The sequence below is a fragment of the Ambystoma mexicanum genome, chromosome 9, assembly GCF_040938575.1.
Source record: "Ambystoma mexicanum isolate Mex_15411 chromosome 9, UKY_AmexF1_1, whole genome shotgun sequence".
Taxonomy (NCBI): Eukaryota; Metazoa; Chordata; class Amphibia; order Caudata; family Ambystomatidae; genus Ambystoma; species Ambystoma mexicanum.
This window is the reverse complement of record NC_090931.1, coordinates 11737840-11763677: the sequence shown is the minus strand read 5'-3', so window position 1 is coordinate 11763677 and position 25838 is coordinate 11737840.

Sequence of the window (25838 nt, the reverse complement as noted above, 5' to 3'; positions counted from 1 at the left end):
CATAATTGCATAATCCTAGAAAACTCTGCATTTGTTTTATCGTGTGTGGCTTAGCTGTTTTTAAAATGGCCTCAGCTCTTTCAGGGGTAACCTTCCTTCCCTCAGGTGAAATCAATTTGCCTATGTACAGCACTTCTTGTTGACAATATTGTAACTTTTCCTTGTCAACCTAATATCCTTTGTCAGCAAGTATAATCATCAGCTGAACAGAATCGTGTCTGCACTCTTCCTCTGTGTTGCTGCAAACTAAAATGTCATCTACGTATTGCAGCACAACGCTTTCTAAAGCAATATTGCTCAAGTCCATCTGGAGGACTCTGTTGAAAATTGATGGGGACTCACAATACCCCGGTGGCAGCCACATGCTTTTAAAGTGCACTTGTCTAAATGTAAACAATGTCAAATATTGTGAGTCTTTGCGCAATGGGATTGAGAAAAACGCATTTTTCAAGTCAATCACTGTGAAATATCATGCATCAACAGGTATATTACATAGAATTGTAGACGGGTTCGGGATTAAAGGGAACTCGGCCTCTACAATTTGGTTTATTGGTCTCAAATCTTGTATTAAACGTCAAGACCCACGCTTACTTTTTTCACGGGTTACACTGACATATTGAATGGTGACTCTGCCGTCACTAAAACACCAAACACCAGGCACCAGTACTTGCCATTTATCAGACAGGGTGCCCCATCGCACCAGACAGGGTTCCTCATCGCACCAGTACTTGCCATTTATCAGACAGGGTGCCCCATCGCACCAGACAGGGTGCCTCATCGCACCAGTACTTGCCATTTATCAGACAGGACGCCCCATCCCACCAGTACTCGCTATTCACCAGTAGAGGGTGCCTCATCCCACCAGTACTTGCCATTTATCAGACAGGGTGCCCCATCGCACCAGTACTTGCCATTTATCAGACAGGGTGCCCCATCGCACCAGTGCTTGCCATTTATCAGACAGGGTGCCCCATCGCACCAGTACTCGCAATTTATCAGACAGGACACCCCATCCAACCAGTACTCGCAATTCAGCAGTACACGGTGCCCCATCCCACCAGTACTCGCTCTTCACCAGTACAGGGTGCCCCATCCCACCAGTACTCGCTATTCACCAGTACAGGACGACCCATCCAACCAGTACTCGCTATTCACCAGTACAGGGTGCCCCATCCCACCAGTACTAGCCATTCACCAGTACAGGGTGCCCCATCCCACCAGTACTCGCTATTCACCAGTACAGGGTGCCCCATCCCATCAGTAATTGCCATTTATAAGACAGGGTGCCCCATCTCACCAGTACTTGCTATTCACCAGTACAGGGTGCCCCATCCACCCAGTACTCGCCATTTATCAGACAGGATACCCCATTCCACCAGTACTTGCTATTCACCAGTACAGGGTGCCCCATCCCATCAGTAATTGCCATTTATAAGACAGGGTGCCCCATCTCACCAGTACTTGATATTCACCAGTACAGGGTGCCCCATCCACCCAGTACCCGCCATTTATCAGACAGGATACCCCATCCCACCAGTACTTGCTATTCACCAGTACAGGGTACCCCATCCCATCAGTAATTGCCATTTATAAGACAGGGTGCCCCATCTCCCCAGTACTTGCTATTCACCAGTACAGAGTGCCCCATCCACCCAGTACTCTCCATTTATCAGACAGGATACCCCATCCCACCAGTACTTGCTATTCACCAGTACAGGGTGCCCCATCCACCCAGTACTCGCCATTTATCAGACAGGATACCCCATCCCACCAGTACTTGCTATTCACCAGTACAGGGTACCCCATCCCATCAGTAATTGCCATTTATAAGACAGGGAGCCCCATCTCACCAGTACTTGCTATTCACCAGTACAGAGTGCCCCATCCACCCAGTACTCTCCATTTATCAGACAGGATACCCCATCTCACCAGTACTTGCTATTCACCAGTACAGGGTGCCCCATCCACCCAGTGCTCGCCATTTATCAGACAGGATGTCCCGTCTCATCAGTACTCGCTATTCACCAGTACAGGACGACCCATCCAACCAGTACTCGCAATTCACCAGTACAGGGTGCCCCATCCCACCAGTACTCGCTATTCACCAGTACAGGACGACCCATCCAACCAGTACTCGCTATTCACCAGTACAGGGTGCCCCATCCCACCAGTACTCGCTATTCACCAGTACAGGACGACCCATCCAACCAGTACTCGCTATTGACCAGTACAGGGTGCCCCATCCCACCAGTACTAGCCATTCACCAGTACAGGGTGCCCCATCCCACCAGTACTCGCTATTCACCAGTACAGGGTGCCCCATCCCATCAGTAATTGCCATTTATAAGACAGGGTGCCCCATCTCACCAGTACTTGCTATTCACCAGTACAGGGTGCCCCATCCACCCAGTACTCACCATTTATCAGACAGGATACCCCATTCCACCAGTACTTGCTATTCACCAGTACAGGGTGCCCCATCCCATCAGTAATTGCCATTTATAAGACAGGGTGCCCCATCTCACCAGTACTTGCTATTCACCAGTACAGGGTGCCCCATCCACCCAGTACCCACCATTTATCAGACAGGATACCCCATCCCACCAGTACTTGCTATTCACCAGTACAGGGTACCCCATCCCATCAGTAATTGCCATTTATAAGACAGGGTGCCCCATCACCCTAGTACTTGCTATTCACCAGTACAGAGTGCCCCATCCACCCAGTACTCTCCATTTATCAGACAGGATACCCCATCCCACCAGTACTTGCTATTCACCAGTACAGGGTGCCCCATCCACCCAGTACTCGCCATTTATCAGACAGGATACCCCATCCCACCAGTACTTGCTATTCACCAGTACAGGGTACCCCATCCCATCAGTAATTGCCATTTATAAGACAGGGTGCCCCATCTCACCAGTACTTGCTATTCACCAGTACAGGGTGCCCCATCCACCCAGTACTCGCCATTTATCAGACAGGATACCCCATCTAACCAGTACTTGCTTTTCACCAGTACAGGGCGCCCCATCCACCCAGTACTCGCCATTTATCAGACAGGACGACCCATCCCACCAGTACTCGCCATTTATCAGACAGGACGACCCATCCCACCAGTACTCACCATTTATCAGACAGGATGTCCCGTCCCACCAGTACTCGCTATTCACCAGTACAGGATGCCCCATCTCACCAGTACTCGCCATTTATCAGACAGGATTCCCCATCCCACCAGTACTCACCATTTATCAGACAGGACAACCCATCCCACCAGTACTCACCATTTATCAGACAGGACGACCCATCCCACAAGTACCCACTTCATGTTGAGGATCTCAAAGCTTTAGACCCAGCCCTCGCCCTGCTGTTGAACACCCCAATGCTTTAGACCCAGCGCTCGCCCTGCTTTTCTGGACCCCAATGCTTTAGACCCAGCCTTCACCCTGCTGTTGAAGACCCCAATGCTTTAGACCCAGCCCTCGCCCTGCTGTTGAGGATCTCAATGCTTTAGACTCAGCCCTCGCCCTGCTGTTGAGGACCCCAATGCTTTAGACCCAGCCCTCACCCTGCTGTTGAGGACCCCAATGCTTTAGACCCAGCCTCCGCCCTGCTGTTGAAGACCCCAATGCTTTAGACCCAACCCTCGCCCTGCTGTTGAAGACCCCAATGCTTTAGACCCAGCCCTGCCCTGCTGTCGAGGACCCAAATGCTTTAGACCCAGCCCTCGCCCTGCTGTTGAGGACCCCAATGCTATAGACCAGGCCCTCTCCCTGCTGTTGAGGACCCCAATGCTTTAGACCCAGCCCTCGCCCTGGTGTTCAGGACCCCAATGCTTTAGACCCAGCCCTCGCCCTGCTGTTGAGGATCTCAATGCTTTCGACCCAGCCCTTGCCCTGCTGTTCAGGACCCCAATGCTTTAGACCCACCCCTCGCCCTGATGTTGAGGACCCCAAAGCTTTAGACCCAGCCCTCACCCTGCTGTTGAGGACCCCAATGCTTTAGACCCAGCCCTCGCCCTGCTGTTGAGGACCCCAATGCTTTAGACCCAGCCCTCGCCCTGCTATGAGGATCTCAATGCTTTAGACCCAGCCCTCGCCCTGCTGTTGAGGATCTCAATGCTTTAGACCCAGCCCTCGCCCTGATGTTGAGGATCTCAATGCTTTAGACCCAGCCCTCGCCCTGCTATGAGGATCTCAATGCTTTAGACCCAGCCCTCGCCCTGCTGTTGAGGATCTCAATGCTTTAGACCCAGCCCTCGCCCTGCTATGAGGATCTCAATGCTTTAGACCCAGCCCTCGCCCTGATGTTGAAGACCCCAAAGCTTTAGAGCCAGCCCTTGCCCCGCTGTTGAGGATCTCAATGCTTTAGACCCAGCCCTCGCCCTGCTGTTGAGGATCTCAATATTTTAGACTCAGCCCTTACCATGATGTTGAGGATCTCAATGCTCTAGACCCAGCCCTCGCCCTGCTGTTGAGGATCTCAATGCTTTCGACCCAGCCCTTGCCCTGCTGTTCAGGACCCCAATGCTTTAGACCCACTCCTCGCCCTGATGTTGAGGACCCCAAAGCTTTAGACCCAGCCCTCGCCATGATGTTGAGGATCTCAATGCTCTAGACCCAGCCCTCGCTCTGCTGTTGAAGACCCCAATGCTTTAGACCCAGCCCTCGCCCTGCTGTTGAAGACCCCAATGCTTTAGACCCAGCCCTCGCCCTGCTGTTGAAGACCCCAATGCTTTAGACCCAGCCCTCGCCCTGCTGTTGAGGATCTCAATGCTTTAGACCCATCCCTCGCCCTGCTGTTGAGGATCTCAATGTTTTAGACTCAGCCCTCACCCTGATGTTGAGGATTTCAATGCTTTAGACCCAGCCCTCGCCCTGCTGTTGAGGATCTCAATGTTTTAGACTCAGCCCTCACCCTGATGTTGAAGATCTCAATGTTTTAGACTCAGCCCTCACCCTGATGTTGAGGATCTCAATGCTCTAGACCCTGTTGAGGATCTCAATGCTTTCGACCCAGCCCTCGCCCTGATGTTGAGGATCTCAATGTTTTAGACTCAGCCCTCATCCTGATGTTGAGGGTCTCAATGTTTTAGACTCAGGCCTCACCCTGATGTTGAGGACCCCAAAGCTTTAGACCCAGCCCTCGCCCTGCTGTTGAGGACCCCAATGCTTTAGACCCAGCCCTCGCCCTGCTGTTGAGGATCTCAATGCTCTAGACCCAGCCCTCGCTCTGCTGTTGAAGACCCCAATGCTTTAGACCCAGCCCTCACCTTGATGTTGAGGACCCCAATGCTTTAGAACCAGCCCTCGCCCTGCTGTTCTGGACCCCAATGCTTTAGACCCAGCCTCTGCCCTGCTGTTGAAGACCCCAATGCTTTAGACCCAACCCTCGCCCTGCTGTTGAAGACCCCAATGCTTTAGACCCAGCCCTCGCCCTACTGTGGTGGACCCCAATGCTTTAGACCCATCCCTCGCCCTGCTGTTGAAGACCCCAATGCTTTAGACCCAGCCCTCGCCCTGCTGTTGAGGATCTCAATGCTTTAGACCCAGCCCTCGCCCTGCTGTTGAGGATCTCAATGTTTTAGACTCAGCCCTCGCCCTGATGTTGAGGATCTCAATGCTTTAGACCCAGCCCTCGCCCTGCTGTTGAGGATCTCAATGTTTTAGACCCAGCCCTCGCCCTGATGTTGAGGATCTCAATGCTTTAGACCCAGCCCTCGCCCTGCTGTTGAGGATCTCAATATTTTAGACTCAGCCCTCACCATGATGTTGAGGATCTCAATGCTCTAGACCAAGCCCTCGCCCTGCTGTTGAGGATCTCAATGCTTTCGACCCAGCCCTTGCCCTGCTGTTCAGGACCCCAATGCTTTAGACCCACCCCTCGCCCTGATGTTGAGGACCCCAAAGCTTTAGATCCAGACCTCGCCCTGATGTTGAGGATCTCAATGCTCTAGACCCAGCCCTCGCTCTGCTGTTGAAGACCCCAATTCTTTAGACCCAGCCCTCGCCCTGCTGTTGAAGACCCCAATGCTTTAGACCCAGCCCTCGCCCTGCTGTTGAAGACCCCAATGCTTTAGACCCAGCCCTCGCCCTGCTGTTGAGGATCTCAATGTTTTAGACTCAGCCCTCACCCTGATGTTGAGGATTTCAGTGCTTTAGACCCAGCCCTCGCCCTGCTGTTGAGGATCTCAATGTTTTAGACTCAGCCCTCACCCTGATGTTGAGGATCTCAATGTTTTAGACTCAGCCCTCACCCTGATGTTGAGGATCTCAATGCTCTAGACCCAGCCCTCGCCCTGCTGTTGAGGATCTCAATGCTTTCGACCCAGCCCTCGCCCTGATGTTGAGGATCTCAATGTTTTAGACTCAGCCCTCACCCTGATGTTGAGGATCTCAATGTTTTAGACTCATGCCTCACCCTGATGTTGAGGACCCCAAAGCTTTAGACCCAGCCCTCGCCCTGCTGTTGAGGACCCCAATGCTTTAGACCCAGCCCTCGCCCTGCTGTTGAGGATCTCAATGCTCTAGACCCAGCCCTCGCTCTGCTGTTGAAGACCCCAATGCTTTAGACCCAGCCCTCACCTTGATGTTGAGGACCCCAATGCTTTAGACCCAGCCCTCGCCCTGCTGTTCTGGACCCCAATGCTTTAGATCCAGCCTCCGCCCTGCTGTTGAAGACCCCAATGCTTTAGACCCAACCCTCGCCCTGCTGTTGAAGACCCCAATGCTTTAGACCCAGCCCTCGCCCTACTGTGGTGGACCCCAATGCTTTAGACCCATCCCTCGCCCTGCTGTTGAAGACCCCAATGCTTTAGACCCAGCCCTCGCCCTGCTGTTGAGGATCTCAATGCTTTAGACCCAGCCCTCGCCCTGCTGTTGAGGATCTCAATGTTTTAGACTCAGCCCTCGCCCTGATGTTGAGGATCTCAATGCTTTAGACCCAGCCCTCGCCCTGCTGTTGAGGATCTCAATGTTTTAGACCCAGCCCTCGCCCTGATGTTGAGGATCTCAATGCTTTAGACCCAGCCCTCGCCCTGCTGTTGAGGATCTCAATATTTTAGACTCAGCCCTCACCATGATGTTGAGGATCTCAATGTTTTAGACTCAGCCCTCACCCTGCTGTTGAGGATATCAATGTTTTAGACTCAGCCCTCGCCCTGATGTTGAGGATCTCAATGCTTTAGACCCAGCCCTCGCCCTGTTGTTGAGGATCTCAATGCTTTAGACCAATCCCTCGCCCTGCTGTTGAAGACCCCAATGCTTTAAACCCAGCCCTCGCCCTGCTGTTGAGGATCTCAATGTTTTAGACTCAGCCCTCACCCTGATGTTGAGGATGTCAATGCTTTAGACCCAGCCCTCGCCCTGCTGTTGAGGATCTCAATGCTTTAGACCAAGCCCTCGCCCTGCTGTTGAAGACCCCAATGCTTTAAACCCAGCCCTCGCCCTGCTGTTGAAGACCCCAATGCTTTAGACCCAGCCCTCGCCCTGCTGTGGAGGACCCCAAAGCTTTAGACCCAGCCCTCGCCCTGCTGTTGAGGATCTCAATGCTTTAGACTCAGCCCTCGCCTTGCTGTTGAGGACCCCAAAGCTTTAGACCCAGCCCTCGCCCTGCTGTTGAGGATCTCAATGCTTTAGACTCAGCCCTCGCCTTGCTGTTGAGGACCCCAATGTTTTAGACTCAGCCCTCGCCTTGCTGTTGAGGACCCCAATGTTTTAGACTCAGCCCTCACCCTGCTGCATTCTTGAGGGTTTGTTGTCATTGTTTGCGTTGACTTGTGTTGAACCCTAGGCGTGAGTGTCTTGAGTGCTCCAGTACGTTGTGTTGTGTAATCATGTCACGGTCATGTGCGCTCTCCCATAGGATGGGAAGCTGGATGTGGGACGTGTTGTGCCTGTGAGTTAATTGGAGGTTGTAGTGAAAGTTTAGTGGTAAAGTTCAGTCCCACATTCAAATAATGGTGTTCCTGTAACATTTCCACAGTTAAGGGGGCGAGAGACTTTTGATCGGAAAATGTAAGGTTTTTATACGTCCATTTTGACCTTATCCAAAGTCATTGAAACATTTCACACAAACGAATGTTTCGTTACATTCAACCCGAGATACACGCGGCCAAACGCCCCTTATGTTCTGCTAGGCCCACGGACACGGGCGGCGCATCGCAAGCCCACGCCCGTGTGCACGCACAATACACTAACACCTGCAAATACAACTGTGCTACCCTATGCATAATGACATGAAACACACGTGTGCAGGTGCAGCCTTGCCCGGCGTGAAGCGGCAGACATGCAGAGAACCCTGCGAACAGGAGGGATACTCTGCATTCTAGAAAAAAACCCAGACATCCTGGAAAATACAATCCACTCCACACTGGAAAAGCAAGAGAGGGGGCCATTAACTTTAAGAGGGGATTGCGGCCTTACTTATAAAAAGTACAGTTTATAAACCTTGCCAAAGCCAACATTGCAGTTACTAAAAACACTCCGTTAAAAGCAACACCCGTCGCAGTAAACATCAGACCTCACCTCACCTCACGGGACACGTCTAGCATGATGGGCAGCTCAGCTGACAGCATCATGGCAGTATGAGGGGGTCCTGTGATATCCGACCCCCGGAAGTGTGGAAATGCTGCACCATTGTACACCACACTTTAAACAAAGTTGCTTCAAAATGCACTTTTTACAAAGAGACTCGCGCTCCCCGTGATGCAGACACGTCACTCTCTGCCTGAAGTGTGCACGCGTGCATGCTTGACTCCGGAGGCGTAACATGCACATTGTAATCACTGCATAATGCACAATACACCCCCACAGACACACATGTAGACACGCAATCGCTGCAGTCATGTAAAAGCGTGTCACTCGGCAGGTCCCCATTATCGCCAAGAAACAGTGACATCCAGTTTCCAGTGCCTTGAAACTCCGCTGGAGACGCTTGCAGGCGCTGTGACAGGATGAGAGGGTGTCATGGATCATGACATCACTGGGAGTCCGCTAGCCATGTGACCGCCCAGCCCCACATAGGATGGCATAGTATCTTCATGGCCTGCTTACTCAGCACTCTTATGCCAGGGTGAATTACATCATCGGGGCAGCTAAATGGGTGCACGTCTGCTCATTGCTGAAATGCGCAGCGCACCTTATTCTCAAACACGAGCTGCGCGTTTTAGGAGGGACAGGACAGTGGCGCAAAGATGCGCTGCGCTGTTCGCCCTCCTTGCACACACATTAGCGCCGGGAGCAAACCTTCTGCAAATACCACCTAAGAGAACTGTACAGTCACCTAGCTTTGCAAGTCGGGCTGACCGCTGCCAGGGCCCGGCAAAGCACGCTTCCTGCGGGCCTCATTATAAGCCCCACTTGGGGCAATATTCTTTCGAAAGGGACCTCTTTTCATCGATACAAAATGCTAATACGACGCCCCCATGGGGTCCCTGACCACCGCGTCTGGGAACCTGGTCTGTCCACTCTCGTTTAACTGCACATGATCCAGCGGCCGGACACGTACCGCCAGCGGGCCGGACGCGTACCGGCAGAGGCCGGACGTGTACTATCAGCGGGCCGGATGCGTACCGGCAGAGGCCGGAGTCATGCCTCCAGCGGGCTGGAGACATACCGCCAGCGCGCACGCGCACCGCCAGAGGGCCGGAGGCATGCCTCCAGCATACCGCAAACGGGCATGTGTTTGTCACACCCGCCCTAAGACTTGGGAACCCCCAGGATTCCCGATCACTTGCTCTTCTGTTGAGAAAGGAAGTCACTCCTTGGATCCAGCACCAAGAAGCCCCCAGTGGGCGCCTGCTGCATCCTGCAAAGGCGAATGAGGATAAGACAGGGGCTATTGTGTCCTTCAGCTCAAGCCATGTAGCTCTTAAGCATGTGTGGCTTCAGCACATGTATGTCCACAGAATACGTCTTACCTCGGAACTTCCCAGGGTGTTCAGACCTCAATAATGTAAACTGCGTCTCTGGAGGATGTATGATGTGCGTAAAAGTGGCAGTAAAGTGGCGGTGATTCCGTTACCGTGCCCTTACTGCCGCATTGCCGCACTGACATGCTATGGGTTTGGTGGTATGGAGCAACATGTACCTCCTGCAAAAAAGTTGAAGGTAAATCTTTCTTCTTACCACCAAAAATAAGCAGATTTACTGTGCGGTAAATACGCTGGCGGTAAATCCACTAAAACCCTGCGGTAACCCCAAGGGAGCACGTGGCGGGGAGGGCAATGGAGTTTGGCGATCACCACCAGCCTCGCCATGAGGGTCTCTATGCTGTGCAACCCCGACCCCTGGACATGGCAAATCAACATGTTCCTCCAAGAGGAACACTGCTCCACAGCGTCACGTGAATGACACGTGTGCTCATTGCTTTCTCGGGATGTCACACACAGGAAAGCGCAGCCCGGGCCCTGTGGCAAGTGACCAGGACTGGCATCCGCATGCTCTGGTTACGTGATGTCACACATGATGTCATCCGTGTGCGGTGAGAGGGCTCTGAGGGTGCCTGGCTTAGCTTTAAACACTTGGTGAACTTCCAGGGTGTGTTGCGTTGAACTCTTTCATCTACATCTACTATATGTTATTGCATTGCTAATGTGTACGACGCACTCAAGGACACCAATAAGGACCCACCGTCATATGCCCCTCACTTCCTCACTGGGGGTCCTGCCTCCTGACACATGGAAGCAGGACTCCAGGCATGGTGCCCACCCACACAGAGAGAACGGGGGAATAACTAGGGATGGGTGGAGTGAGACAGAGAACGAGACTAGCCAAGAAAGGAGAAGAAGATAAGAAGTGAGGCGACCGAGGAAGGAAAGTGGCAGGAAGGAGAGGCGAGAATCGCAACTGGAAAGAGAGCGCGAAACAGATGCTACAATGCGATTCAATTACACAGAGAGAACTCAGGTGCCACCGGAGACAGACAATGAGAGAGGCCAAATGCCGGAAAAAACAAAAAACTCGAGGAAAGGGAGATGGGGAGGACGAAGAGAAGGCAGGAAGCCTCACAAAATAAACTACAAGACTTGGTGGGCCTGGCTAAGAATCAACAATGATCAAAGGAGAAAAAGCACATAAAACGTAACATGTGGGGATTACAAAAACTAAATAAATAGAGAAGAACATGGCACCTAGAAAGAAATAGTAGAAAGAGATTTAGAAAGGAAACAGAAAGAAAGACAAAAACAGAAGAAATTCACTAGATTAAGAACGAAAGAAAAAAATAAATACGGACACAAGAAAGAAAGGACTGAAGGAAACATACGAGTAATAAATAAAGAAACAACGGGAAAAAAGAAAGAAAGAAGCGAAAAAGTATGAAAGAAAACCAAAAAGAAGTAACAGACGTGAAAGAACGAGATAAGACACGAAGAAAGAAAAAGGAAGAGAAAAGAGAAAACAATATTAAAGTAAAAAGGGAAATCACCCAAAAATAACTGGCCGCACGGGGGCAATCCGAAAAAGTGTGGAGTGAGGCGAGGGGGTGCGGGGGGGGTAGCAGGGATGAGAAGGAAATTGCCCCTGCTACTGGGGAGGGGAGTTTTTGTTTGGAGACGGTTCTTAATTTCCTGTCTGCTGAGTCCTCGGCTTCAAAGCTGGCCACGGGGGTGTGATGTCTGTGTGGCGGTGGGGGGGGGGGGGCAGCGCTCACGGGGGACCCTCGCTGGAGTGACAGCTGGAATGTGAAAGTGACGGCCCTCTTCAAAGGGGAGATGAGCCACTGCACTGACACGGGGGTGTGGAGCCGCCCCTCCCCGGCCGGAGGCCGCCAGAAGTCAATGATTTCATCCTAGCAAGACTCTCTGAATGCAGGGGCGGCAGGGGCCAAGAGAAAGAGACTGCCCCAAAGCGCGGCCCTTTCATCCCTGCACAAACGCCCACAATGGCCGCCTGTTCGCAGGCACCAGAAGACCCTGTTCCTGGCGTGTAATGTCGCTCGCAGACAAAGAGTACACGCCACGGCTCCTGTCACAGCTCGCTAGACATGCTGCCGAGGAGCTAATGTGATGTGGGGCAACGCTGCAGCCTGGCAGCAGGCCACAGCACGCTGCGGTGTGAGTGCCACCTCACCGGGACCAGCCGGGTAGAAGAAGGCCCGATCTAGGGTGGTGTGGGGTGGGTAGCCAGGTCACCAGGGCCAGAAGAAGACCCGCTCTAGGGTGGTGGTGTGTGGGTAGCCAGGTCGCCAGGGCCAGAAGAAGGCCCGCTCTAGGGTGGTGTGGTGTGTGCGTGTCCAGGTCACCAGGGCCAGAAGAAGGCCCGATCTAGGGTGGTGTGTGCGTGTCCAGGTCACCAGGGCCAGAAGAAGGCCCGCTCTAGGGTGGTGTGGTGTGTGCGTGGCCAGGTCACCAGGGCCAGAAGAAGGCCCGCTCTAGGGTGGTGTGGGGTGTGCGTGGCCAGGTCACCAGGGCCAGAAGAAGGCCCGCTCTAGGGTGGTGTGGGGTGGGTAGCCAGGTCACCAGGGCCAGAAGAAGGCCCGCTCTAGGGTGGTGTGGTGTGTGCGTGGCCAGGTCACCAGGGCCAGAAGAAGGCCCGCTCTAGGGTGGTGTGGGGTGTGCGTGGCCAGGTCACCAGGGCCAGAAGAAGGCCCGCTCTAGGGTGGTGTGGGGTGGGTAGCCAGGTCACCAGGGCCAGAAGAAGGCCCGCTCTAGGGTGGTGTGGTGTGTGCGTGGCCAGGTCACCAGGGCCAGAAGAAGGCCTTGTCTAGGGTGGTGGCGTGTGGGTAGCCAGGTCACCAGGGCCAGAAGAAGTCCCGATCTAGGGTGGTGTGGGGTGTGCGTGGCCAGGTCACCAGGGACAGAAGAAGGCCCGCTCTAGGGTGGTGTGGGGTGTGCGTGTCCAGGTCACCAGGGCCAGAAGAAGGCCCGATCTAGGGTGGTGTGTGCGTGTCCAGGTCACCAGGGCCAGAAGAAGGCCCGCTCTAGGGTGGTGTGGTGTGTGCGTGGCCAGGTCACCAGGGCCAGAAGAAGGCCCGCTCTAGGGTGGTGTGGGGTGTGCGTGGCCAGGTCACCAGGGCCAGAAGAAGGCCCACTCTAGGGTGGTGTGGGGTGGGTAGCCAGGTCACCAGGGCCAGAAGAAGGCCCGCTCTAGGGTGGTGTGGTGTGTGCGTGGCCAGGTCACCAGGGCCAGAAGAAGGCCTTGTCTAGGGTGGTGGCGTGTGGGTAGCCAGGTCACCAGGGCCAGAAGAAGTCCCGATCTAGGGTGGTGTGGGGAGTGCATGGCCAGGTCACCAGGGCCAGAAGAAGGCCCGATCTAGGGTGGTGGTGTGTGAGTAGCCAGGTCACCAGGGCCAGAAGAAGGCCCGCTCTAGGGTGGTGTGAGGTGTGCGTGGCCAGGTCACCAGGGACAGAAGAAGGCCCGCTCTAGGGTGGTGTGGGGTGTGCGTGTCCAGGTCACCAGGGCCAGAAGAAGGCCCGATCTAGGGTGGTGTGTGCGTGTCCAGGTCACCAGGGCCAGAAGAAGGCCCGCTCTAGGGTGGTGTGGTGTGTGCGTGGCCAGGTCACCAGGGCCAGAAGAAGGCCCGCTCTAGGGTGGTGTGGGGTGTGCGTGGCCAGGTCACCAGGGCCAGAAGAAGGCCCACTCTAGGGTGGTGTGGGGTGGGTAGCCAGGTCACCAGGGCCAGAAGAAGGCCCGCTCTAGGGTGGTGTGGTGTGTGCATGGCCAGGTCACCAGGGCCAGAAGAAGGCCTTGTCTAGGGTGGTGGCGTGTGGGTAGCCAGGTCACCAGGGCCAGAAGAAGTCCCGATCTAGGGTGGTGTGGGGAGTGCGTGGCCAGGTCACCAGGGCCAGAAGAAGGCCCGATCTAGGGTGGTGGTGTGTGAGTAGCCAGGTCACCAGGGCCAGAAGAAGGCCCGCTCTAGGGTGGTGTGAGGTGTGCGTGGCCAGGTCACCAGGGCCAGAAGAAGGCCCGATCTAGGGTGGTGGTGTGTGAGTAGCCAGGTCACCAGGGCCAGAAGAAGGCCCGCTCTAGGGTGGTGTGGGGTGGGTAGCCAGGTCACCAGGGCCAGAAGAAGGCCCGCTCTAGGGTGGTGTGGGGTGGGTAGCCAGGTCACCAGGGCCAGAAGAAGGCCCGATCTAGGGTGGTGGCGTGTGCGTGTCCAGGTCACCAGGGCCAGAAGAAGGCCCGATCTAGGGTGGTGTGGGGTGTGCGTGGCCAGGTCACCAGGGCCAGAAGAAGGCCTTGTCTAGGGTGGTGGCGTGTGGGTAGCCAGGTCACCAGGGCCAGAAGAAGGCCCGATCTAGGGTGGTGTGGTGTGTGGGTAGCCAGGCCACCAGCCATACCTGCCTACATGAAAATCAAAAACCTTGAGATGTATGCCCCGCCCACAGTTACAAAAGACTCTGCCCATTTGTACAAGGCCCCGCCCAACTGTCAAAAAGGTAAACTCGGTTGTTGTAGCCTTTGTATAAACACGTTTGCAGTTTGCACTTTACAGTGGAATGCAATACATGTGAAAGTCCAAGGACATGCATAACAACCAAATTGCACAGGATCAATGGCATTCGCCTTCCATAAAAGCAACACACACACAAAACCAAGAGAGGATATTTTCTTCTAATAATATTTTGAAAACGTTGACATGTGTGCATGTTTTATATAAAGGTTTTTCCTGGGACGTGTAGTACCGAAATGGGCCATTTCACCTTAGTAGTTTGTTATTTTTCATGAGGTTATATAGTGCAGTGGTGAGGTGTTCAGCCTGCAAACCTGAGGGCTGTGGTCCAATCCCTGAGGTCGACTAATTCATGAATTCAAAGACGACCTTCACTGTTTCGCACTTTAGCTGGGGGGACCGAGTCCACCCTCTGAAAAAAGTGGGTGGACTCCGTCCACCCGCGTGTACCCTCAACTTGAGCCCTGGCAAACTTGCCAAAAAGAATGGAAGCTGAAAAAACGCGGATACAGCTTTCAATCTGGTGTCATTAATAACACCGGATTGAAAGCAGTATGACCGCTTTTTTTTTGCTTCAGCTTTCATTCCTTTTGGCCAGTTTACCTTATGTTTTAGTCGCCTTTCAATTTAGAGCAACTAAAACATAAGGCAAACAGGCTAAAAAGAATGAACGCTTAAGCACAATAAACGCGGTAATACTGCTTCTCCAGCATTGGATCTTTCATAGATTCTGACGCTTGAATATTCTCCGTCATCAGACTGGGAATCCTCGGTGCTAAAAATAATTATTAAAATGTTTTTCTTTTTTTTTAATATACACACATTGCTACATAGCAATGCATGTACATAGCCCATTATGGCCTATGAGCCATTCTATTGTGTAGTCCCTCCACCTCACTTTGGTTCTTTATGGCCCCAACCAATGAGGTGGCAGGGCTTAAGCTCCGCCCCTGGCAGCCAGCTTCAGATTTTTCACTGCAGTCTACAAGACACAGGGAATCCTCAAGCTCTCTGAGCTTTTCAAATCTTTTCTACTTTTTGTGTGGAATATATTTTCCAAATATATTCTGCTTTGTTCTCCTACTAGGGGCTTTGCTCTCAGTGAAATCTTGAGACAAGAAACTGTTGTTTTTGTCTCAAAATCGTCGTGTAAACCCTCTCTTCCGAAATGGCTGCACCTCGGGTTGTTAAGAAGCCTTCCCTGTTCAGGGACTTCACGAGGTACAATAAGAAATTAGTCTACATGAAAGACCCCCACGAACATTGCATTTATTGTCTGTACCCACATGACATTCAGAAATGCGATATTTGTAAAACTTTTTCCAACAAGACCCTTCAGGACAGGCACAGAAGACTCCTTTTACACCTGGAAGCTAGGGATCAATCTTCAGACGTAGAGTCTGTCAGGACAGCTCCTGTCCAATCCAGCATTCCATCTGAGAGGCAAACTTCACAGAGAAGGTCCTCTTCAGTGGAAAGGAGTTCCTCTCCAATTGCCAAAAGCAAGAGGAAGCTGGAATTAATTCCCTTTCTGCCTCCACTGGACTCATCAAGCCAGAAGAAGTCACATTCATCAGCAAAATCTACCTCCAGCGGTAAGGAGGAGTTTGCAAAAAACCGGGGGGCGGGGGCAGTCGTCGACGGGAAAGTCATCCACGAGTGAAGGGAAAGGTAAAGGCCCGTCATCAGCCATACCGTCAACGAAACCATCATCGACGACGATCACGCATAAGGCATCGTCATCGGCAAGATCAAAGTCATCGGATTTATCGTCCACGAAGCACTCGTCGACGAAGAAAACGCACCATTCATCCACGACACGCTCGTCCACGGAGCATTTATTTATTTATTTATTTATTAAATTTATATAGCACGCAGGCAGCCCAGGGGCATTGTGGCACTGTTACTTGCAAGGAAGACTTAGTTACAATGTGAGCAGGTTGTGCCTTGGGTTACAGTAGGCAGTGACCTGTGATCAGATATACCACATAATACATCATACAATACAATTATGAGGGCTAGGCCATGTAATTGTTAGATGAACAGGGTCGTTTTCAGGGTTTTCCGAAAGGCGGTCAGTGAGGGTTCAGAGCGCAGGGAGCTAGGGAGGGTGTTCCAGTGTACGGCAGCGAGGTACGGGAAACTGGAGCCCCCTGCTCTGGTCCTTTTTACCCTGGGTACTGAGAGCATGCTGGCATAGGGTGATCTAGTAGGTCTTGTGGAGGAGACCAGGTGGATCCTCTGGGAAAGGTACATTGGGGCGGCAAGATGGACACATTTGTGGGTGATGCTTAGAGCCTTGAATAGGATCCTCTCCTTTATGGGGAGCCAGTGGGAAGCTTTTCTGGCAGCGGTGATGTGCTCTCTCTTGGCAATGCCTTGTGCAGTGCGTAGGGCACTGTTCTGTATTACTTGGAGCTTCTCAAGATTTTTGTTGGAGGTCCCAAGGAAAAGAATATTGCAGTAATCAAGTCGCGAGCCGGTTATGGCCCTGGCTATGGTAGTGCAAGTGTCTTTTGACAGATAAGGTCTGATTGCGTTAAGGAGTTTTGCATGGTAAGCATGTGTCACCGGCCAAACCACATTCGTCGACGAAGCACGTGTCGACAGGATCCAACCCACAGTCATCGACGAAGACCTCGTAGACGTGATCCAAACCACATTCGTCGACGGAACACTCGTCGACGGGATCCAAACCACATCGACGGGACGTTAGTCAACGAAGGACCATCGTTCATAACACCGCAAGTTCCTACAGTGGCGGAGGAATTGGAGCCTGAGGCGCCTTCTGGTCACGACAGGGCGACACCCGTCATTAAAGACAATCTCCTGGAGGGGGCTGAAGCTACTGAACCAATAGTACCGCATGTTTCAGCTTTGGGGGACATGACTGGGCTCCCTGATGTGATCCTCCAGGAAGAATTTTCTGATGCAGAGATAGTGGAAGAGCGAACTTGTCCCTCCCCTAAGCAACACAGTCCTCCTTGGCAGCCGTCCACGGAAGAGGTCGATTATCCTCATGACCCGGTACTGATGTTATCTATGTTATCTATACAGAGGATCGTGGAGGACTTTTACAGATGCCAAAGAGAGAACAGAGAAGGAAACTCCGACTGATCCCATAGAAACGGAAACCTATCAGAGAGACTCATCTCCAATTCCATGCACGTCAGTAAGTTCACCTCACAGGAGTAGACCTCAAAAGAGAATGAGATCACCGGAGTCGGCTCAAAGACCTAGGAGCAGCACTCACAGTGCTTCACCGACAAGAGTCCCATCACCTCAGTCATCGCATAGACATCGATCGCCGGAGTGCCGTCCACAGTTTCGGTCTCAGATTGGCAAGAGGACCCTTTTAGAGAATTCTCTGATCCAGAGGAAGGCGAAATCGCACAGGAGCCTGACGCAACCAGTGAGTGGGATGACTATGTAGTCGAGAAGCCCAGGAGGATAGATTCACCAGGCGAGGCCTCACAGCCGGATGATCTGGTTTCTTTCCACACCATAATAGGCAAAGCTGCAGAATTTCTCAAAATTCAAGTTACATCAGAAGAAAGGAAATCAGTGCTTTATGAGCACAGGGACAAACACAGGAGAACGGTGACCACCATCCCTCTCCTCAACACCATCTGGGAGTCCGGATCCAAGATCCTATCTACACCCTTATCTACTCCGGCTCTGGTGTCCAGACCAGAGAAGAAATATAAAGCTCCAAAGTCTGCACCGCTTTGTTTGAGGACACACAAAACCGGACTCGGTTATCACAGTCGCAGCAAGAAAGAAGCTTGCCAATCTCGCCTCGCCTCTGTCAGCACCACCGGACAAAGATGGGCGTAAGCTAGAAGCCATGGGCAGGAAGGTGTCATCTTCTGCATCGCTTACCATCAGAGCGGGTAATGCACTGGCCATGACCGCAAGGTTCGATCGCAAGCTTTGGCTCTGCATGTCCAGACTGGCTAAACAGTTACCACCAGAGCTCCAGGAAGAGGCTAGATCGATAATCGCTGATGGTGAAGCAACATCGGATCATATGATCGACGCAGTGGTTGATGTGGCCGAATCAGGTTTCAGACAGATGGCACATGGTACAGTACTCAGAAGGCAGGCCTGGATGAAGGCTACTAATTTCAGGCCTGAAGTCCAAGCACAGATATTAGACATGCCCTTTGATGGACAAGAGCTCTTTGGAAAGAAGATAGACGACCACCTGAAGGGAATCAAAGCAGACACGAACACAGCCCAATCCATCAGCTCTTGGAAGGACAAAAATAAGGACAATCAATCTTTTCGTCCCTATAGAGGCTCATCTTCCAAATCCAGAGTATACGGTTGTTCCTCGTATGGGCACAAAACACAAGGCAGCACGTATCAAGAGAATAAGTATCAGTCTTCCAACAGATACGCCCACGGGGGCAGGCGTGGCTCCGCCCAAGGGAAGTCACAAGGCAAGCAAAACTGACTATCAGACTCTTTCCCCTCAACGCCACACCCCGGTGGAGGGAAGGGTAAGCCAGTTCTTCCAGCGCTGGCAGTCAATCGCATCGGACAAATGGGTGTTACAGGTGATCCGAAAGGGCCACACCTTAGAATTTCTAGACCAACCTCCTTCCCTGCCCCCAACTTCGCGCAGGGTGCATATGTTAAGACAAGTCATGTCAGAAGTGCAAAAACCTCTCCAGAAGGCAGCAGTCGAACCAGTGCTGTACTCTCAGAGGGGAAAGGGTTTCTACTCCCGTTTCTTCCTCATCAGAAAGAAAAACGGTCAATGGAAGCCCATCTTGGACCTGAGAGCACTCAATAAATATATCAAACGCATAACATTCAAGATGGTGGCATTACAAGGGGTGCTACCTTGGTTAAACAAGCACGACTTCTTGGCCACTTTAGACTTGGAAGACGCATACTTCCATGTACCGATCCATCCAGCCCACAGGCAATTCCTTAGGCTCACGGTGGGGGAGCTTCATTTCAGTTTCGAGTACTCCCGTTCGGACTAAGATCGGCAGCGAGAGTTTTCACAAAATGCTTGGTGCCAGTAGCTGCAAGTCTCAGGAGGGCAGGAACGGAAGTCTTTCCGTACCTGGACGATTGGCTGATAAAAGCAAATTCCACCGCAAGGGCTCGCTCAGCCGTGTCGAGGACTATCAACCTCCTAAAAGAGTTAGGTTTTTCCATAAACAACACGAAGTCCTGCCCCATTCGAAGCAAATCAGCTCTCTTCCTGGGAGCTGAGCTCGATACTGGCATTCCCAGGGTGAGGGCATTGAGAGAAAGAGCAGCAGCGATTCTACCATCTCAATGCTCAGTAGTTTCCGTATAAGGCGTGATCTAGGAGGTGTGGTGTGGGTAGGCATGTCACCAGGTCCAGAAGAAGGCCTGCTCTAGGGTGGTGTGGTGTGGGTAGCCAGATCACCAGGACCAGAAGAAGGCCTGCTCTAGGGTAGGGGTGTGTGGGTAGCCAGGTCACCAGGTCCAGAAGAAGGCCTGCTCTAGGATGGTGGTGTGTGGGTAGCCTGGTCACCAGGGCCAGAATAAGGCGTGATCTAGGAGGTGTGGTGTGGGTAGGCATGTCACCAGGTCCAGAAGAAGGCCTGCTCTAGGGTGGTGTGGTGTGGGTAGCCAGGTCACCAGGACCAGAAGAAGGCCTGCTTTAGGTGGTGTGGGTAGCCAGGATACCAGGTCCAGAAGAAGGCCTGCTCTAGGGTGTTGATATGTGGGTAGGTGTCATGAAACCCTGATAACACCCCCTCTGGGCATCTTGGTCACTTCGGCGCCATGTCATGGCAATCTTCCGGACCCCTCAATATGGTGGATGCTGTTCGGGAACTGCGGTCTAGTTCCCGGGACTTCCTTGTTTACTTGAAAAGCACTTCCCCCGCGGATCGGCGCGTCTCAACGCTCAGTAGTTTCCGTGCTCTGTGCATTTCGGAATCCTCTATCCTCTTGTTTCTTGGATGGTCCTTCTCCAGTATTGTACCCTTGTAGTACCCCCTTCCCTTCCTGATCCGCCCTTCCTGGAGCCCGCAACACGTATCGTGTCATTACCTCTTCCGCGGTCGCCTTCGGTCCGCACCCGTTTCCTCCTTGGGCTTTCAGTCTTCCTTCCTGGCCTAAATTATTCCTCCCGATTCCTGTGTCTCCCCTGGGACTTGGAGTACTTCCTGGAATAACCATGCTCACCCGGGGCTGGAGCCCCAACTGAATACTGAGCAGTGTGGCGTTGGGGGATTCACGTTCTTACCTTCACGAGACCCGCTCTTCCCAAAAAAGGGAGAAACCAGAAACCACAAAAAGATCACCAAAGCCTCAACAGGTGAGCCAAAGTTCTGAACACGACAGTAGGCATGTCACCAGGGCAAGAAGAAGGCCTGCTCTAGGGTGGTGGTGTGTGGGTAGCCAGGTCACTAGTGCCACAAGGAAGGCCTGCTCTAGGGTTGTGGTATGTCGGTATCCAGGCCACCAGGGCCAGAAGAAGGCTTGCTCTAGGGTGCTGGTTTGTGGGTAGCCCAGTCGCCAAGGCCAGAAGAAGGCCTGATCTAGGGTGGTGGTGTGTCTATAGCCAGGTCACCAGGACCAGAAGAAGGCCTGTTCTAGGGTGGTGGTGTGTGGGTAGGCAGGCCAAAAGGACCAGAAGAATGCCTGATCTAGGGTGGTGGAGTTTGGGTAGCCAGGCTACCAGGGCCAGAAGAAGGCCTGATCCAGGGTGGTGGTATGTGGGTAGCCAGGTTACCAGGACCAGAAGAAGGCCTGATCTAGGGTGGTGTGGTGTAGGTTGCCACGTCACCAAGAACAGAAGAAGGGCTGCTCTAGGGTAGGCTGGGTAGCCAGGTCACCAGGTCCACAAGAAGGCTTCATCTAGGGTAGTGGTGTGTGGGTAGTCAGGTCACCAGGACCAGAAGAAGGCCTGCTCTAGGGTAGTGTGGGTAGCCAGGACACCAGGGCCAGATGAAGGCCTCATCTAGGGTAGTGGTGTGTGGGTAGCCAGGTCACCGGGGCCAGAAGAAGGCCTGCACTAGGGTGCTGTTGTGTGGGTAGGCAGGTCACCAGGGCCAGAAAAAGGCCCGATCTAGGATGTGTGTTGTGGGTAGCCTTGTCACCAGGTCCAGAAGAAGGTCCGCCCTAGGATGGTGGTGTATGGGTAGCCTGATCACCAGGGCCAGCATAAGGCATGATCTAGGAGGTGTGGGTAGGCATGTCACCAGGTCCAGAAGGAGGCCTGCTCTAGGGTGGTGTGGTGTGGGTAGCCAGGTCACCAGGACCAGAAGAAGTCCTGCTCTAGTTGGTGTGGGTAGCCAGGATACCAGGTCCAGAAGAAGGCCTGCTCTAGAGCGGTTTGTGTGGGTAGGTGTCATGAAACCCCGATATCGCCCCCTCTGGGCATCTTGGTCTCTCCAGCGCCGTGTCACGGCAATCTTCCGGACCCCTCAACATGGAGGACACTGTTCGGGAACTGCGGTCTAGTTCCCGGGACTTCCTTGTTTGCTTGATAAGCACCCGCCCCCGCGGATCGGCACGTCTCAATGCTCAGTAGTTTCTGTGTTCTGTGCATTTCGGAATCCTCTATCCTCTTGTTTTCTGGATGGTCCTTCTCCGCTATTGCTATCCTTGTAGTACCCACTTCCCTTCATGATCCCCCCTTTCTGGAGCCCGCAACGCTTACCGTGTCATTACCTCTTCCGCGGTCACCTTCGGACCGCACCCGTTTCCTACTCGGGCTTTCAGTCTTCCTTCTTGGCCTCAATTATTCCTCCCGATTCCTGTGTCTGCCCTGGGACTTAGAGTACTTCCTGGAATAACCATACTCACCCGGGGCTGGAGTCCGAACTGACTACTCAGCAGGGTGGAGTCGGGGGAATCACGTCCTTACCTTCATGAGACCAGCTCTTCCCGAAAAAGGGAGAAACCCGAAACCACAAAAAGAAGATCACCAAAGCCTCAACAGGTGAGCCAAAGTTCGGAACACGACAGTAGGTATGTCACCAGGGCCAGAAGAAGGCCTGCTATAGGGTGTTGGTGTGTGGGTAGCCAGTTCACCAGGGCCAGAATAAGGTCTCATCCATGTTGGTAGTGTATGGGTAGCCAGATCACCAGGTACAGAATAATGCTTCATCTAGTGTGGTGGAGTGTGGATAGCCAGGTCACCAGGTCCCGAAGAACACCAGTTTTAGGGAGGTGTGGTGTGTGGATAGCCAGGTCACCAGGTCCTGAAGAAGGCCTGCTCTAGGGTGGTGGTCTGTGGGTAGGCAGGTCACCAAGACCAGAAGAAGGCCTGCTCTAGTGTGGTCGAGTGTGGATAGCCAGGTCACCAGGGCCAGAAGAAGGCTTGCTCTAGGGTGGTGGTTTATGGGTATCCCAGTCGCCAAGGCCAGAAGAAGGCCTGATCTAGGGTGGTGATGTGTCGATAGCCAGGTCACCAGGACCAGAAGAAGGCCTGCTCTAGGGTGGTGGTGTGTGGGTAGGCAGGCCACCAGGACCAGCAGAAAGGCCTGCTCTAGGGTAGTGGAGTTTGGGTAGACAGGCTACCAGGGCCAGAAGAAGGCCTGATCCAGGGGGGTGTGGTGTAGGTAGCCAGGTCACCAAGAACAGAAGAAGGCCTGCTGTAGGATAGGGTGGGTAAGCAGGTCACCAGGTTCACAAGAAGGCTTCATCTAGGGTAGTGGTGTGTGGGTAATCAGGTCACCAGGACCAGAAGAAGGCCTGCTCTAGGGTAGTGTGGGTAGCCAGGTCACCACGGCTAGAAGAAGGCCTGATCCCGGGTGGTGGTGTGTGGGTAGCCAGGTCACCAGGACCAGAAGAAGGCCTGATCTAGGGCATTGTGGTGTGGGTAGCCATGTCACCATGTCCACAAGAAGGCTTCATCTAGGGTAGTGGTGTGTGGGTAGTCAGGTCACTAGGACCAGAAGAAGGCCTGCTCTAGGGTAGTGTGGGTAGCCAGGTCACCAGGCCCAGAAGAAGGCCTGCTCTAGGGTAGGGGTGTGGATAGCCATGTAACCATGTCCATAAGAAGGTCCGCTCTAGGATGGTGATGTGTGGGTAGCCTGGTCACCAGGTCCAGAAGAAGGCCTGCTCTAGGATGGTGGTGTGTAGGTAGCCTGGTCACCAGGGCCAGAATAAGGCCTGATCTAGGAGGTGTGGTGTGGGTAGCCATGTCACCATTACCAGAAGAAGGTCCGCTCTAGGATGGTGGTGTGTGGGTAGCCTGGTCACCAGGGCCAGAATAAGGCCTGATCTAGGAGGTGTGGTGTGGGTAGGCATGTCACCAGGTCCAGAAGAAGGCCTGCTCTAGGGTAGGGGTGTGTGGGTAGCCAGGTCACCAGGACCAGAAGAAGGCCTGCTCTAGGGTAGGGGTATGTGGGTAGCCAGGTAACCAGGTCCAGAACAAGGCCTTCTCTAGGATGGTGGTGTGTGGGTAGCCAGGTCACCAGGTCCAGCAGAAGGCCTGCTCTAGGGTAGGGGTGTGTGGGTAGCCATGTCACCAGGTCCAGAAGAAGGTCCGCTCTAGGATGGTGGTGTGTGGGTAGCCTGGTCACCAGGGCCAGAATAAGGCCTGATCTAGGAGGTGTGGTGTGGGTAGGCATGTCACCAGGTCCAGAAGAAGGCCTGCTCTAGGGTGGTGTGGTGTGGGTAGCCAGGTCACCAGGACCCGAAGAAGGCCTGCTCTAGGTGGTGTGGGTAGCCAGGATACCAGGTCCAGAAGAAGGCCTGCTCTAGGGTGTTGATGTGTGGGTAGGTGTCATGAAACCCTGATACCACCCCCTCTGGGCATATTGGTCACTCCGGCGCCATGTAATGGCAATCTTCCTGACCCCTCAACATGGTGGATGCTGTTCGAGAACTGCGGTCTAGTTCCCGGGACTTCCTTGTTTACTTGAAAAGCACCCGCCCCGCGGATCGGCACGTCTCAACGCTCAGTAGTTTCCGTGCTCTGTGCATTTCGGAATCCTCTATCCTCTTGTTTCCTGGATGGTCCTTCTCCGGTACTGTACCCTTGTAGTACCCCCTTCCCTTCCTGATCCGCCCTTCCTAGAGCCCGCAACGCGTACCGTGTCATTATCTCTTCTGCGGTCGCCTTCGGTCCGCACCCGTTTCCTCCCTGGTCTTTCAGTCATCCTTCCTGGCCTCAATTATTCCTCCCGATTCCTGTGTCTCCCCTGGGACTTGGAGTACTTCCTGGAATAACCATACTCACCCGGGGCTGGAGCCCCAACTGAATACTCAGCAGGGTGGCGTCGGGGATTCAGGTCCTTACCTTCACGAGACCCGCTCTTCCCAAAAAAGGGAGAAACCAGAAACCACAAAAAGATCACCAAAGCCTCAACAGGTGAGCCAAAGTTCAGAACACGACAGTAGGCATGTCACCAGGGCAAGACAAAGGCCTGCTCTAGGGTGGTGGTGTGTGGGTAGCCAGGTCACCAGGGCCACAAGGAAGGCCTGCTCTAGGGTTGTGGTGTGTGGGTAGCCAGGCCACCAGGGCCAAAATAAGGTCTCATCAATGTTGGTAGTGTATGGGTAGCCAGATCACCAGGGACAGAATAAGGCTTCATCTAGTGTGGTGGAGTGTGGATAGCCAGGTCACCAGATCCAGAAGAACACCTGTTCTAGGCAGGTGTGGTGTGTGGGTAGCCAGGTCACCGGGGCCAGAAGAAGGCCTGCTCTAGGGTGCTGGTGTGTGGGTAGGCAGGTCACCAGGGCCAGAAAAAGGCCTGCTCTAGTGTGGTCGAGTGTGGATAGCCAGGCCACCAGGGCCAGAAGAAGGCTTGCTCTAGGGTGGTGGTTTGTGGGTAGCCCAGTCGCCAAGGCCAGAAGAAGGCCTGATCTAGGGTGGTGGTGTGTCTATAGCCAGTTCACCAGGACCAGAAGAAGGCCTGTTCTAGGGTGGTGGTGTGTGGGTAGGCAGGCCAACAGGACCAGAAGAAGGCCTGATCTAGGGTCGTGGCGTTTGGGTAGCCAGGCCACCAGGGCCAGAAGAAGGCCTGATCCAGAGTGGTGGTATGTGGGTAGCCAGGTCACCAGGACCAGAAGAAGGCCTGATCTAGGGTGGTGTGGTGTAGGTAGCCAGTTCACCGAGAACAGAAGAAGGCCTGCTCTAGTGTAGGGTGGGTAGCCAGGTCACCAGGTCCACAAGAAGGCTTCACCTAGGATAGTGGTGTGTGGGTAGTCAGGTCACCAGGACCAGAAGAAGGCCTGCTCTAGGGTAGTGTGGGTAGCCAGGTCACCAGGTCCAGAAGAAGGCCTCATCGAGGGTAGTGGTGTGTGGGTAGCCAGGACACCAGGGCCAGAAGAAGGCCTCATCTAGGGTAGTGGTGTGTGGGTAGCCAGGTCACCGGGGCCAGAAGAAGGCCTGCATGTCATGATGCCTACCCCCGGGCATCCGGACCAAGCCCATCAGCCCCGGGAGCAGGCATCCAGATATTTATTAAAACCCCAGCAGCCCCGGCTAGGGG